General features: G+C 44.0%; 1 protein-coding gene across 9 annotated transcripts in view; it reads right to left on the reverse strand.

The window, feature by feature from the left end:
- HYCC1 (hyccin PI4KA lipid kinase complex subunit 1) overlaps nucleotides 1-16,424 on the reverse strand; it is a 369,003-nt gene that overhangs the window by 130,032 nt on the left and 222,547 nt on the right. Inside the window, exon 1 of one of the 9 annotated variants that reach the window (XM_056519771.1) lies at nucleotides 9,483-9,505. The exons of the other annotated variants lie outside the window; for them this stretch is intronic. The gene's annotated coding sequence lies outside the window, so the exon portion shown is untranslated. Of the gene's footprint in view, nucleotides 1-9,482; nucleotides 9,506-16,424 lie in introns of those variants that run through there. 9 annotated transcript variants of the gene reach the window in all.

Genomic DNA, 16,424 nt, shown 5'->3' on the forward strand with positions numbered 1-16,424 from the left:
CACAGTGCCCAAAGAGTATATAGCATATAGTGATGAACTCCAACATAGCAGTAGTACTTTTCCAATAAAAGTTTATTAGATACAGAAATGTCCCACCTCTGTTCTATTGACGATAGCAAAGCTATTCTATATGATAAATGTGCTCTAAAGAGGCGAAAGGCAACGTGTGAGATTCCACACTAGGCTGTGACTGCTTGATGAATGTACCTTGTGTGTTTTATTTGGTAGAAGTGATGAGTGGTTAGAAATTCAGAAAATGACCAGTCGCTTAAAAGGGTACGATCAAAGAAAAAACAAATCCTGCACTCACCCGCACAGTACGGGTATCGCGGCCTCGGATTCCGGACCTCCTCGGATGGCGTGGGACGCCATCCGAGGAGATCCAGAATCCGAGGCCGCGATACCCGTACTGTGCGGTGAGTGCAGGATTTGTTTTTTCTTTGATCGTACTATTTATTGACACTTACCTTCTGTCCTAGCACCGCCGCGGGTTGTTGAACTCAGACCCCCACAGCTGTCTTTGGTCCATAGGTGGATTAAGATATTGGTTGCTGGTGCCGCTTACCTTTTGTGCTCTGAAGTAGTCTTCGCTTAAAAGGGTACTCTGGCGCTAAGACATCTTATCCCCTATCCAAAGGACACCGCTGGGCACCCCCGCAATCTTTCATTCAGCATTCCACTATCATCAGCCTCCAGAGCTAACATCGCCGTCACGCCCCCTCCCATAGGCGGGCATTGAGCGTGACATCACACGGGGCGGAGTTATGACGATACTCTGGCCACGTGATTGTGGGTCATCAGACCAGGAGCTATGTTCGCGGGGTGCTGCATGAAAGCTTGCGGGGGTCCCCAGCGTTGGGACCACCGCGATCAGGCATCTTATCCCCTATACTTTGGATAGGGGATAAGTTGTCTTAGCCCCGGAGTACCCCTTGAAGAAGTTCTTCCCACATGATTTCTATCAGATTGCACCAAGCCACAACTCTATCAGCAAGCAGACATATTACTGAACAGATGGAGAAACCCCCAAAAAAGTGTCTGATGGGTCAGGAACCCAGTTTCTACCCTCGTATTTTTTCAAGTTGTTTTCTAGGATGGTATGTGAAAAATCTTTCTAAATTGAAACCATCTCCTAGACCAGTGTTTTCTAACCAGGTTGGCTCCAGCTGTTGCTAAACTACAACTACTAGCATGCCCGGACAGTCGTTGGCTGTCCGGGCATGCTGAGAGTTGTAGTTTAGCAACAGCTGGAGGCACCCTGGTTGGGAAACACTGCCCTAGACTGTTGTAACTGTCTTCTGAGGAGACAAGTAGTGTATATATATATATATATATATATATTTTTTTTTTTTCACTTTATATATATATTATATATATATATATATATATATATATATATATATATTCAGTCACTTACAGTAGCAACAAAGTGGAAGTTCCAGGTCAGTTTGCTTGTTATAAGACACATTTTATCTACGGATCTAAGGAAGAAACTAGTGCAATTTTAAAACGCAACGTCAAGAGAAGTTTCAGACTTCTAAGACTCTTCCTAGCAGTGCTCCTTTACACAGTTCTTGCCTCTCATCGGATACCTGTTACAATGTCTGTTCCACCACTGTGGAAGATGCAGCTAGAGGCTTTGACCGAGTTGTGAGACCAAGGTTACCTCCAATATATATATATTTATTTTATTTATTTATTTTTCCCCTCAATTTAATCTGATCCTAGTGCTCCTTACTGAATAAAATTAAACAGATAAAACCCCCAACCTGCTGTTGTCACAGAATCTCCCCCATGCTGCTCGCTGTAGATGATGTTATGGCTTTGTAAACCAATCATCTCAATCGTTCCCTGTTACTATATAGTAGAACCCTGCATCACGCAGGACCCAACCCAAAACATACGGGCGGTCAGGAGGCTGCTGTGGGCGCAAATCCTGCGCACTCCCGCACCGCCACAACCCCTGTGAAACAAGTAAAATGAGTGATGACGCCCAGAATTTCTGTCCCATCCTCCATTGCGCTACACCCTTGTGCTGACCAATCAGAAGGCGCAGTAGTCTCCTCCCCCGTTGCTGCCCGTTTTTGTACTACGTTGCGCCTCTATTTTGGGAAGCCTCAGCCTGCTCTGGAGTACCTCACTTCTACTGCGCACTTTTCTCACCTATGTCGGCAGGCTCAGTTGTACAATGAGCATGCTCAGAGCAAAGTTTATGTTGCCACGGTTACTGCCATGGTGCGGGCCCGGGTACGTACAGAAAACACATGGGGTATGTGCAGAGCATTGCACCCTAGTGTCTGTACAGGCACAAGGGTGCAATGCTCTGCACATATCCTCCATGTGTATAGCAGTGTCTGTCTACCACACACACACTACTATATACATATCGGTATGTGCAGAGCGTTGCACCCTAGTGTCTGTAGTACAGACTCTGTACGAGTGCGTTCACACTGACCAATTCAAGAGGAATTTACTCGAGTAATTCCTCTTGAATTCTCCGCTCCAAATTAATGCTCATCTCCTCTACCCATTGACTTTAATGTTATTTCTGCTGTCCTGTTCACACTGCGGTAATTCTGCTAGCAGAATTCCGACGCTGAATTCCTTTCCGCTTTACAAAAGAACATGTTCATTCTTCAAGCGGAATCCGCGAGCAGAATTCAATAGAAGTCAATGGTATAAAAAAAATATTCTGCCCGACATCGTTTTCAAGCGGAATTCAAGCGAATTCAGAAAAGTAGATTAAATAGCCTCCTCCTTCATTCCTCTTCATTTTCGCATGGAAATTCCACTTGAAATTCGCTTGATGGAGAATGCAACAATTTCTTGACCGAAATTATTCCTCGTGAATTCCTCTTGAATTACTCAGTGTGAACGCACCCACAGACTAAGGGTGCAATGCTCTGCAGTCTGCACATACCCCAATGTGTATAGCAGTGTACAGACAAGGGTGCCATGCAGTCTGCACACATACCATCATGTGTATATTACAGATAAAGATACTAGGGTTTTAGCAATGAACAGACAAGGTTTTAATTTTTATTTTGAATATTTTTGGCATAGCCTTAACAATTGGATCAATGTTAGAAAGAGTTGGCGGGATTGGACACACATGTTGCGGGAGCAGAACAAACACCCTCCAGGAGCAGGCAGGGATAGTCAAAAATTCATCGGGAGTGGGAGGGAACGGGATTTTAAAAAATTGTCCTGCGCAGGGCTCTACTATATAGAGTACAGTCTGCTGCCTTTCCTGGGTGCTGGACCAGTATCCTGCTATATACTAGATGTGATCTGGCCACATAATCCCATGAGAGGAATAGACAAGGTATGGGCTATGTAATTACTAAAGCCACTCCCTGTACACAGATTCACTACTACAAATAGTTGGCGCAATTTGTGGCAAAAACTGGTTTACATGACTTTCGCCACATTTTTTTTGTGTGTCTTAGACACTGACATTTTTGTGCCTCATTCAATAGGGTGGTTGGCTTCGTAAAAAGGGAGTTTGGATTGCTGGCGAATCCAAGTGCTAAAATGAAGGCATAGACAAGCTAAATGTGTGAAAAGGTTATAAAACTGCATTTGAAGGCTGCCATCTTAGTTTACACTGTCTAACAAGAAAGTATCAGTAAATCTAGGCCATGGATTTCAACAATGGGGTAAATTGAATCTAAATTCTTCTTTTACATAAAAAATGTACAGATTGAATGGAGGGAAAACAGAAGAACCCTGTGCAGATAACCATACTATATTAGAGTATCTGTCAGGCGAAGGTAGAGAATTACATTTTACATGCATGAGCAGTAACATACAGAAAAACACACTGTATTTACCGTATTTTTCGCCCTATAGGACGCACCGGCATATAAGACGCACCCAATTTTAAAGGTGCAAAATCTAGTAAAAAAAAAAAAAAAAAAAAAATTCTGCACCCAACAGTGATCTTCAACCTGCGGACCTCCAGATGTTGCAAAACGACAACTCCCAGCATGCCCGGACAGACAACGGCTGTCAGGTTGAAGACCACTGGTAGGAGGTAATACTCACGTGTCCCCGCCTCTCCGGACCCGTCACCGCTGCCCTGGATGTCGCTCCATCTCTGTCCCTGTGGTGTCCCCGACGCTCCGGACATCATCTTCCCCGGGATCCACGCTCTCCGTCGCAGTCATCACGTCGCTACGCACGCCACTCCTATTGGATGACGGGACGGCGTGCGCGACGTCGAAGGAGAGCGCCGGCCATGCAGGGGATCCCGGCATGGAGCAGACACCGAGGAGGCAGGTAAGGTCCCTCCCGGTGTCCTGTAAGCTGTTTGGGATGCCACGATTTCACCGTGGCGGTCCCAAACAGCCCGACTGAACAGCCGGGTTAGTGTCACTTTCGCTTCAGACGCGGCGGTCAGCTTTGATCGCCATGTCTGAAGGGTTAATACAGGGCATCACCGCGATCGGTGATGTCCTGTATTAGCCGCGGGTCCTGGCCGTTGATGGCCACAAGGACCGACCCGATAGGGGTGTATTCGCCGTATAAGACGCACCAACTTTTCCCCCCCAGTTTTGGGGAAGAAAAAGTGCGTCTTATACGACGAAAAATACGGTAAATCCATAATATGTGCCAACACCACAATCCCCATTTTCATTTACGTGTTTGACCTACTTGAATGTAAAATGCATATAAAAATTGGCATCAGAAAACGTTGTCAGCCACCACCATTTGTAAAAGCCATAACATTACTCAGCCGAGGAGAGATCAGTTTACATTCTTCACAATCAATAATCCCATCACATACAGAATATTAAAGAAATATTGTAAGAACAAAACGAACATCTTTCTATCAGACCTCTGTTGGGGCCCGAATGGTGGGTCCTCCACAAAGAACATTTTCATTCTCTTGATATCTCGCAGGGTCTATTCACACGTCAGAATTTCCACTTGCGGAAAGACCATAGACTTCTATGGGATTCCGCACTCCCATTCACACTTCTGGATTTCCGCTAGCAGAATTCCGCAAGAGACAATTCAGAAGTGTGAATGGGAGTGTGGAATCCCATAGAAGTCTATAGATTTTAATTTGAGGAGGAATTCTGCTGTTTGAATAGACCCTTATAATCTGTAATGGATCATCAACTCCATTTCCAGCTATTCCTCTATAAGGTTTGTCACAGTAAACCCTTCGGACAGTGCGTGCCCATATTATAACATTATAGACATAGATTAATAATTGCCAAAAACTTATTATCGTGGCAAGGAGGTGGGCTGATCTTGATACCACCTATACAATACAGTGGTCCCTCAAGTTACAATATTAATTGGTTCCAGGACGACCATTGTATGTAGAAACCATTGTATGTTGAGACCAGAACTCTATGGATACCTGGTAATTGGTTCAAAAGTCACCAAAATGTCATCCAAAAATAGGATGAGGATTAAAGAAAAATAAGTAGAAAACTAATTTATATATTATCTATCTATCTATCTCTCTCTCTCTCTCTCTCTCTCTCTCTCTCTCTATATCTCTCTATCTATCTATCTATCTCTCTATCTATCTCTATCTATCTCTCTCTCTCTCTATCTCTCTATCTATCTATCTATCTATCTATCTCTCTCTATCTCTCTATCTATATATCTATATATATATCTATATATCTATATCTATATCTATATCTATATATAGCAAATCCTTACATATAAAAGTAAGACAGATCTGCTGGGAGCTGTAAATCACTGTCTATATCAGTGTTTCCCAAGCAGGTAGCCTCCAGCTGTTGCAAAACTACAACTCCCAGCATGCCCGGACAGCCAAAGGCTGTCCGGGCATGCTGGGAGTTGTAGTTTTGCAACAGCTGGGGGCACCCTGCTTGGGAAACACTGGTCTATGTAGAGGACAGGAGCTTCTTCGGGGTCCTGTACAGTAAACACAATGTCCTAAAAAAAATAACATGGAGTCGCCCTCACCTGATGTCCAAAGGAGCAGTTATCCCTGGCCCAGGTAAAGAGTACAGAACATGTAATACCTCCCTGTACTATAGGAGGCACTACCAGACACCAGTCAGTGCATACACTTCAGTAATACAGGAGTTTTACCAGTGAATTCTGATTGGTCGGTTCTTCCAGCTATAGACACGTTTCGCAGATCTGGACTGTCTGTAGCATTGTATGTTGAGTCTGGTTTCAACTTACGATGGTCCAGAAAAGACCATTGTATGTTGAAACTATTGTATGTTGAGGCCATTGTAAGTTGAGGGATCACTGTATTCCCTACCACAAGACACTAGTGACCTATGTTATATACTCCTGTAACTCTCTCCCAGCTTCTCGGTCCAAAACTTTTATAGGTTTGTAATCAGGTCAACACAACCCCACTGCCCCCATCACCTGGCAAGTTACCTTCTACATCAGCATTCATGGCTCTGCTAACATGCAGCTATAAGCAGCATTGTGAATAGCTAACCGCAGCCATTTCTCGCATTCTGAAATAGTTAGTCCTGTTTCCTGATCTTCCTTGCCACCTGCCCTCTTTATCCAAAGAAGAGGACAGGACAAGTAAGGTAAACTAGGAAACTAACAGGATTGCTTTCAGGCTACTGCACATGCCAGGGAGCTGCTGCTCTAGTCACTTCAATAGAGAAGCAGAGAGGTAACCAGAAGCTACTGCGCATGCGCTACAAAAACAACAAAATAAGCACATGAATTTCATTAGATGTGCAACCCATTTGTTTTTATTTTTTTCCAATGAGAATACTTATTTTTTAGTGCACTTTTCAAGTACGCCAGAGTAAGGGAAATATAACTTAATGGTCTCAGTCCTCTCTAGTAACAGGGACACCAAGAGAAAGAAAGAGAGACACAGAGACTGGTCTATAAACTAAAGGTAAATCAAGGCTTCTCTCATCTCTGACCACTATAAGAGTTCTGGGCAGCTGTGCCTTGTGCTCCTTCTACAGTATATACACAGTACTGCCTCCTTAATATTTTCATCTCTTGCTCCCTTAGTATGTTCACTCAATGCTCATCATTAGAGATGAGCGAACTTACAGTAAATTTGATTCGTCACGAACTTCTCGGCTCGGCAGTTGATGACTTATCCTGCGTAAATGAGTTCCGCCTTCAGGTGCTCCGGTGGGCTGAAAAAGGTGGATACATTCCTGCCAAAGATTCTCCTAGGACTGTATCCATCTTTTCCAGCCCACCGGAAAGCTGAACTAATTTATGCAGGAAAATTCATCAACTGCCGAGCCGAGAAGTTTGTGACGAATCGAATTTACTCTAAGTTCGCTCATCTCTACTCATCATTGATCACAGGTTAGAGTATCCACATCCATGCATCAGAGACTCCCCCCCATGATAATTATATTAGTGTATTGTATGAATATCAGTCTAGTAGAGTAACAGACTAAGCACAGCACTATGGCATAATAATAAGGCTTCTTTCACACAATCAGCATTCATCCGTTATTAAACCTCTGTTTTCTGTGTAAAAACAAATATATAATAACGGGTGAAGTAACGAGTGCTAACGGCTGAATAATGTCCGTCAAAATAAAGGGCATATTCATCCATTAAGACCCATTACAACATCCGTCATGTACAGCCGTTTTAACACCTCTGCCTACAGACTCCCGCAGCCAGGACTACTACTCCCATCATGGAAAATACTTTTTTCCATGATGGGAGTAGTAATTCCCTGGCTGCGGGAGTCTGCCGGTGGCTGGGGAGGCTACATTAGTGTTGTACTACAATCCCCATCATGGAACAGAGTCTGTTCCATGATGGGGGGTTGTAGTACAGGGGCTGAAGGATTGATCGCACCGGGTCTCACTTTTGAGACCCAATGTGATTAGAAGTTATTAAGCAGGGGAGCGGGCAGCATGGTCCTGCGATGCATCAGTGTGTTTTAACTTTCCTTTTTAAATCCCCGCGGGAAGCCCTGAATCAGCAGTACTGAGGGCTCTCTGCGGGGTTTTTAAAATGAACATTGTGAGTGGCAGCGGGGGCCATATGTATATTAAAAGTGCTGTGGGGGGCAAGATATATAGCGCTACGGGGGGGGGGGGGGGGGGTCAAACATATAGCCTATATAGCTAGCTCCCCAGCGCAATTATAATATGCCCCCCACAGCGCATTAATAAAGACATGAACCCCACAGCGCATATATATATCTATACGTGCAGCACATTTGTCATATGTCAACGCAGCGCTATATGTGAAAAGTACTTTTCATACATAGTGCTGCGGCGGCATATGTATATAGTAGCACTGTGGGGGGGCAGATAACGCTATTTGTCTGCCCCCCCCCCCCCCCAGAGCATCTATATACATATACCCCTGCAGCGCAGGACGCCGCAGGAGCCAGAAGTATTGCAGACCCCGGGAACAGGTAATTATAACACCGGGGATGGGGGAGGCGATGGGGCAGCGGCAGTATGTGGCCAGAGGATGGGGAGGCAATGGGGCAGCGGAGGCGGTATGTGGCCAGAGGATGGGGAGGCAATGGGGCAGCGGAGGCAGTATGTGGCCAGAGGATGGGTAGGCAATGGGGCAGCAGAGGCGGTATGTGGCCAGAGGATGGGGAGGCAATGGGGCAGCGGCGGTCATCTCAGACCAGGGGGGGGGGGGGGCTGGTCATAATCGGCATATCAGTAAGGTAGTTGCCGATACCAATAATGTCCAAAATCGTGAATATCGGCCGATAATATCGGCCAAACGGATTATCGGATGATCCCTAGTTGTAGTACAAACACTAATGTAGCCTCCCCAGCTGTCTGCAGACTCCCACAGCCAGGGAATTACTACTCCCATCATGGAAACAATTCTGTTCCATGATGGGAGTAGTGGTAGTCCCTCAGCTCTGCAGGAATCTGCTAATGTCACCTCTTCTGAGCATGCTCAGAAGTAATAACGGATATTATAAACCAGGTGCAAATGGATGACATAAAGGCTCATCCGTTTGCCATAGACTTCAATGTTAAAAACAACGGCCGTTAATTTACCCATTTCTTGTGACGGAAGGAAAATTAGTGCATGTGCCGTTTTTTCTTCCGTCACAAATAACGTCCGTTATTCATAACGGATAATCAAAAAATCCCATAGACTTGAATGGGATTTTGTAACGGACGTTTAACATCCGCTATTAAGGCTTTCCTAACGGATGTTTGTAATGGATCTTTTAACGGAACAACTTTATAGTGTGAAAGGAGCCTAAGGAGAAGGTGGCTGTGCTTTCCTGTGAATGGCCAGACAAATAAGGGGGGAGAGAGTCTGCGTGTACTTTTGGCAAACAGTCCAGCTTTGCTTCTACCCCTTGAACTCATGATTATCGAAAACAGCTGTGCACCACAATGGAGAAAACAGAGAGCATTAGGGGAAAAACTCTGAAGTGGTTACTAAAATCATGCAGGATTTTAAAATCTTTTGGTAGACTTTTAAACAGAAAATGCTTAATGATTTTTTTTTTTTTAAAGCAACAAAAATACTAGTTGTACCTTCAAATAAAATTGCTTCTTAAAGCTCAAACTGCTTCACAAATTCTGAAACGCAGGCAAAATGAAAGAGGAAAAGATTAGTGTATTTAATCACATTTGTGAACTTCACACCAGTGTTTCCTCAAGCCTACAGGCAGAGTCTCCCCGGAGACATACATTAATGCCAAACGTGGAACTAAATGAACTGGCCAACGTGGAACTAAATGTTCCAAACGCTGTTTTCGCGCTGCGGGGATCGGCCATGTCCCCTTGTGACGTCACGGCTATGCCCCTCAATGCAAGTCTATGGGAGGGGGCGTGACAGCTGTCACGCCCCCTCCCATAGACTTGCATTGAGCGGGTGTGTCCGTGACTTCACGCTTGGGCGTGGCCAACCCTCGCAGTGTGAAAACAGCGTTCGGAACATTTAGTTCCAAGCTGGCCAGTGGAGTACCCCTTTAATAAAAATATTGTTCCACGTGCTGTATTGACTGTAAAAACTTTATTCAGGAAGCGTACATATACATACAATAGGATTCAGGAGGAGACACTACACCACTCATAGCCAGGTTCATCCATTCCTTTGAGCAAAATTTCTCTTTTTCTACAAACCTTTACCTATTAGGAGGATGGGGTCTTTGGCTCTCGGCAGACCTGGCTGTGCCTGGATCATATGGTTGGCAAGATTCTAAAAAATAAATAAGAAAAGTGCCCCTCCTTGAGACATCCCAACAAACTGTTATTTAGGTACATAGGGGGAAGATTTATCAAAACCTGTCCAGAGGAAAAGTTGCCGAGTTGCCCATAGCAACCAGATTGCTTCTTTTATTTTTGAAAAGGCCTCTGAAAAATTAAATAAGTGATCTAATTGGTTGCTATGGGCAACTCACCATCTTTTCCTCTGGACAGATTTTGAAAAATCTCCCCCATAATGTGTACACCAAGAATTAGGCTGGGTTCACACTACGTTTTCTCCCATACGGGAGCGCATACGGCAGGGGGGAGCGCTCCTGTATGTCATTCACTTCAATGAGCCGGCCGGAGTGAAACGTTCGGTCGGCTCATTTTTGCGCCGTATGCGCTTTTACAACCGGACCTCAAACCGTGGTTGACCACAGTTTTAGGTCTGGTTGTAAAAGCGCATACGGCGCAAAAATGAGCCGACCGGACCGAACGTTTCACTCCGGCCGGCTCATTGAAATGAATGACATACGGGAGCGCATACGAAGGCATACGGGAGCGCGAGGTTTTAGCTCCCCCCTGCCGTATGCGCTCCCGTATGGGAGAAAATGTAGTGTGAACCCAGCCTTAAAAGGATACTCCAGTTTAAGAAAATTTATTTCCTATGCAAAGGATAGGGAATAAGTGTCCCAGCAGTCGGACCCCCCGCAATCTCCTGCAGGGTGCTCCGTGTGCAGAGAGCGAGTACTTGTGTATCTCTGGCTCTCCCATGGAGGGGCCATCACTTTGTGTAGTGGTTCCAAACCAAAAGGAAGACTCACGGCACTCGATGCGCTAACACCAAATGACTTCTTTATTCAAAACACGGGGGTACACAGACATCGGGAGTGGACACGGGGGAACAGGACAATGACCGTTTCGCCGCACACGCGGCTTCCTCTGGACTTCCACTTTTTGTAGTGGGCAACACAGCCGGAGCGCCAGGCAGGAGATCGTGGGGGTCCCAGCTGTTACACCCCCAGCGGTTAGACACTTATCCCCTATCCTTTGGATAGAATAACATTTTTCTAGGCTAGACTACCCCTTTAAGACATGGCCAAAACAGAATTTGAACTATTAATTCCCTGGTGGATTGAGACAGAATTCGCCTGCTTATACTATGTGCCATGTGTAACCTGAGCTCTTGCACAAGGATGGTACACAACGAAACCGCTCACATCTTCTGCACATCTGTGTGGGTGTAACCTGGACGACTCTGCTAAACCAGTTCCATTCCTATTGCTCATCTGTGAATAATCATCTCTGGCCAGGATCTGGATCCCGGAGAAGCTGATGGGTTAGAAGTGACAAATACCAATACAAAGGATTCGGCCTGCTGCCCCTGCAAATCATCTGGTCATCAATTTGGTTTTCAAGCCCACAAATGACTGTGGACTGAACACGGCATCCCCAAGAGGCTCAAGGGACATCCAAATGAAAAGACACAAGTCAATAAAGGGGGCGTTATCCGGATTTACACGGCCTGGCCTCCTAGTGACCCCCATGTTTGTGTATAGAAATTCATTTCAGTCATAAAGCCAGACGACTGGACAGAACTTGCCTCCACCTCTTTTTCCAACAAGTCTTGGACTCCATTCAAAGAGCAAAACTGTACTGCTGCCTGGTTCAGCAAGATCGGATAGACGTACAGCTATTGTCTGCAATCCTATGTACAGCGGTCCCTCAAGTTACAATATTAAATGGTTCCGGGACGACCATTGTATGTTGAGACCAGAACTTCTTGGAAACCTGGTAATTGGTTCTGAAGCCTCCAAAATGTCATCCAAAAATAGGGAAAAAAAGTGAGAATTAAAGAAAAATAAGTAGATAACTAATAAAGATAAAGCAAATCCTTACATATAAAAGTAATAAAGATCTGCAGGGAGCTGTAATCACTGTCTACGTGAGTGTTTCCCAAGCAGAGAGCCTCCAGCTGTTGCAAAACTACAACTCCCAGCATGCCCGGAAGGCTGTCCGGGCATGCTGGGAGTTGTAGTTTTGCAACAGCTGGGGGCACCGTGCTTGGGAAACATTGGTCTATGTAGACGACAGGAGCTTCTTCGCGGTCCTGTACAGTACACAATGTCCTAAAAAAGTAACATGGAGTCGCCCTCACCTGGTGTCCAAAGGAGCAGCTAATCCTGGTACAGGTAAAGAGTACAGAACATGTAATACCTCCCTGTACTGTAGGGGGCGCTACCAGACATCAGTCAGTGCATACGCTTCAGTAATACAGGGGTTTTACCAGTAAATTGCCCATTCTGATTGGTCAGTTCTTCCAGCCATTGACACGTTTCACAGATCTGGACTGTCTGTACATTGTATGTTGAGTCTGGTTTCAACTTACAATGGTCCAGAAAAGACCATTGTATGTTGAAACTATTGTAGGTTGAGGTATGACTGTATATTAACCTATTCTTTATAAAATACTAGCTGAGTACCCAGCATTGCCCGGTTTTTCCTTCCTAATCCTTGTTGGGGAGGAAAATAAACAAAGGAGGAAGCTTTCGACCTCCTATCTTGACCTCCCATCCCGTCCTCATATCCCGACCTGTAATATGTGTACCAGGTATTGAAATATCTCCAGCCGTACAGAAGTTATGTGAGAACATACATTTCCCATTGATTTGCATCGGACATTAAACAAAAACCCAGACACTCACAAATGGGGATAGTTAAGGGTTAAATTAACTATCCTATATTTTAAGTTGACATATAAGTAACATGTGACCAAGTATTATCGAAATATCTCCAGCCGTTTGGAAGTTATGCAGTAACATATTTCCCATAGACTTGTATGGGACTTTAAACATAAACCCCGCCCTTGGCAAATGGGGGTAAGTAAGGGTTAAATCACCTATCCTATGTTTGTTGTTGACATATAAGTAACATGTGTGCCAAGTTTCATGTTAATATCTTTAGCCGTTTGGAAGTTTTTGTGGAACATACACACACACACACACACACACACACACACACACACACAACACACACACACACATACACACAACACACACACACACACATACGTTGAGTTTTATATATATAGATTGAACTTCTAATTGTTTACATTCTTGTGGAAACAACTCAAAAGGCAAAACATTTTATAATAAACAAACAAAAGTTGAAATACCAATTTCCTTTTTCCAACCAACTTGAATAGGCAAGTCCAAATCTGTACATACCCTTACAAAATGAGCACCATTCTATGCACTGGAGCTTGGTCTGGCCAAAAAGTTAAAAGAAAAATCTACGTTCCTCCAGCAGTTGCAAAAAAATAAAAAATAAAAATACAGTTTTCCGTATTACAGATGCAGCGTGGCTTCTATATGCCTTCTATATGTCAGTGTCCCCCCCCCCCCAACCTGTGCTCTCTAGCTGTAGTGAAACAACAACTCCCATTATGTCCTGAAAGCTGAGGACCAATGGTCTAGGATACAGGTAGCATTAGGTTAGGACAGTGTTTTCCAGTGTGCCTCCAGCTGTTGCAAAACTAAAACTCTCAGCATGCCCGGACAGCCTTTAGCTGTCCGGACATGCTAGGAGTTGTAGTTTTGCCACAACTAGAGACACACTGTTCAGAAAACATTGTTAGGGCTAAAGTGCAACTGACGGATTTTAACTATAGCGCTAAGACTGCAGTTTATAGCTGTACCGGGAGTCGTGTGCAATATTGTGGACTGCTGTGGTCACTGAGTAGTTAACGGTAACCTGTCATATTGAACAGTCAGCCCAATCTGAAGCCATCATGTTTTAGAGCTACAACTCCCAGCATGCTACAACTACCAGCATACAACTCCCAGCATGCTACAACTACCAGCATACAACTCCCATCATGCTACAACTACCAGCATACAACTCCCAGCATGCCCGGACAGCCAAAGGTCCGCAGGTTGAAGACCACTGTTTTAGAGCAAAATCACTTGATCAGGATGACCTATACTTAAGTGGGAATATTTTCAGAATGAGTCAGTTGAAGGGAATCTGTCAGCTCTATTAAAGGGGTATTTTTTAAGGAAAAACTTTTTTTTTATTTTTTATATCAACTGGCTCCAAAAAGTTAAACAGATTTGTAAATTACTTCTATTAAAAAATCTTAATCCTTCCAATAATTATCAGCTGCTGAAGTTGAGTTGTTGTTTTCTGTCTGGCAACAGTGCTCTCTGCTGACATCTCTGCTTGTGGTGGGAACTGCACAGAGAAGAAGAGGTTTGCTATGGGGATTTGCTTCTAAACTGGGCGGTTCCTGAGACACGCATCATCAGAGCACTTAGACAGAAAAGAACAACTTCAGCAGCTAAAAAGTACTGGAAGGATTAAGATTGTTTAATAGAAGTAATTTACAAATCTGTTTAACTTTCTGAAGCCAGTTGATATATATATATATATATATATATATATATATATATATATATATATAAAAAGTTTTTTCCTGGATAACCCCTTTAAGACACTAATGGACAGGGGTTAGGGTATAAATGCAAACTATACCTTTCCTGAAGCGGATGGTAGTTGCCAAACATATAAAATCTCCTTTTTATTTATAAGCCAAGTGTCAAGGAGGTGGAGCCAAGCTGCTCAAGTGTCAGACTGGAATGCCATCTTACTTACCCTCTCACCTCCTAGAATCTACATCAGTTCTGGAGGGGCTGGGAGGTGAGGTCTGCAAGAAGGCGTGCCTGGCACTTGGGATACTTAACTCCCCCTCCTTGACACTTGGCAGGGGGGGGGGGAGTGTGATTTTACATGTTCTGTAACAGCCATCAGCTCCAGGAAAGGTACAGTTTGCTCTAATACCCTTACAGCTATCCAATAGTGTCTGCAGCTCTTAGTAGCAAATAGAGCTGACCGATCCGCTTCAAACGTCTGCTCATTTCTGGGTTTAGGTGTCCAGTAGGGGATCCAAATCAATAAATGACAGCCCTTCATCACTCAAAGGACCGCCCACTGGACTCCTAAAGCTAGAAGGAGTAGAGGTCTAGTTCTGCTGGATCCTTTCCCATGAATATATAAAGTCAATAATCTTAGCTCCTACTGTTCTGTAACATTATGTCCACAATAAGGACCACATTTTCTTTCATATTTTTTTCTATTAGGTTGCAGTGTAGCCCTAGCTTTAGGCAGATGCATTATAGATATGACAGTCTCTATACCATTGGCTGTCCGGACATGCTGGGAGTTTTAGTTTTGCAACAGCTGGAGACACACTGTTTGGAAACCGCTGCCCTATACGAGCCATAAAAATCTGTTCCCCTACCGACTTTAGGTTACCACCTTTACAATGGAAACAGTGAAGAAAGCAACATCATGAACACTTGTTAGGTGGGGTATGTTCACACATGGTGGATAAGCAGCAGATCTGGTGCAGATTGACTTCCCTATTCATATCTATTGGGAAAATCTGCAACAAATTTCCAGCATTTGCAACACACAAACAAATTAGTTGCAGATTACAAAAAAAAACAAAAAAACACATATATATACACACACACACACACACACTTTAATACAGTAGTCCCTCAAGTTATAATATTAATTGGTTCCATGACGACCATTGTATGTTGAGACCATAACTCTATGGAAACCTGGTAATTGGTTCTGAAGCCCCAAAATGTCATCCAAAAATAGGAAAAAAAAAGTGAGAATTAAAGATAAATAAGTAGATATATAAGTAGATATAGATAAACTAATAACTAGTAACTAATACAGATAAAGCAAATCCTTACATATTAAAGTAAGAAAGATCTGCTGGGAGCTGTAATCACTGTCTATTTTAGTGTTTCCCAACCAGGGTGCCTCCAGCTGTTGCAAAACTACAACTCCCAGCATGCCCGGACAGCCAGAGGCTGTCCGGGCATGCTGGGAGTTGTAGTTTTGCAACAGCTTGAGGCAACCTCTTTGGGAAACACTGGTCTATGTAGAGGACAGATGCTTCTTCAGGGTCCCGTACAGAACATGCAATTTCCTTTAAAAAAAAAAAAAAAGGGAAAATGGAGCCGCCCTCACCTGGTGTCCAAAACAGCAGCTAATCCTGGCACAGGTAAAGAGTACAGAACATGTAATACCTCCCTGTACTATAGGAGGCACTACCAGACACCAGTCAGTGCATACACTTCAGTAATACAGGTAAAGAGTACAGAACATGTAATACCTCCCTGTACTGTAGGGGGCGCTACCAGACACCAGTCAGTGCATACACTTCAGTAATACAGGTAAAGAGTACAGAACATGTAATACCTCCCT

This window comes from Hyla sarda, chromosome 5 (assembly GCF_029499605.1).
Source record: "Hyla sarda isolate aHylSar1 chromosome 5, aHylSar1.hap1, whole genome shotgun sequence".
In the NCBI taxonomy this organism is placed as follows: Eukaryota; Metazoa; Chordata; class Amphibia; order Anura; family Hylidae; genus Hyla; species Hyla sarda.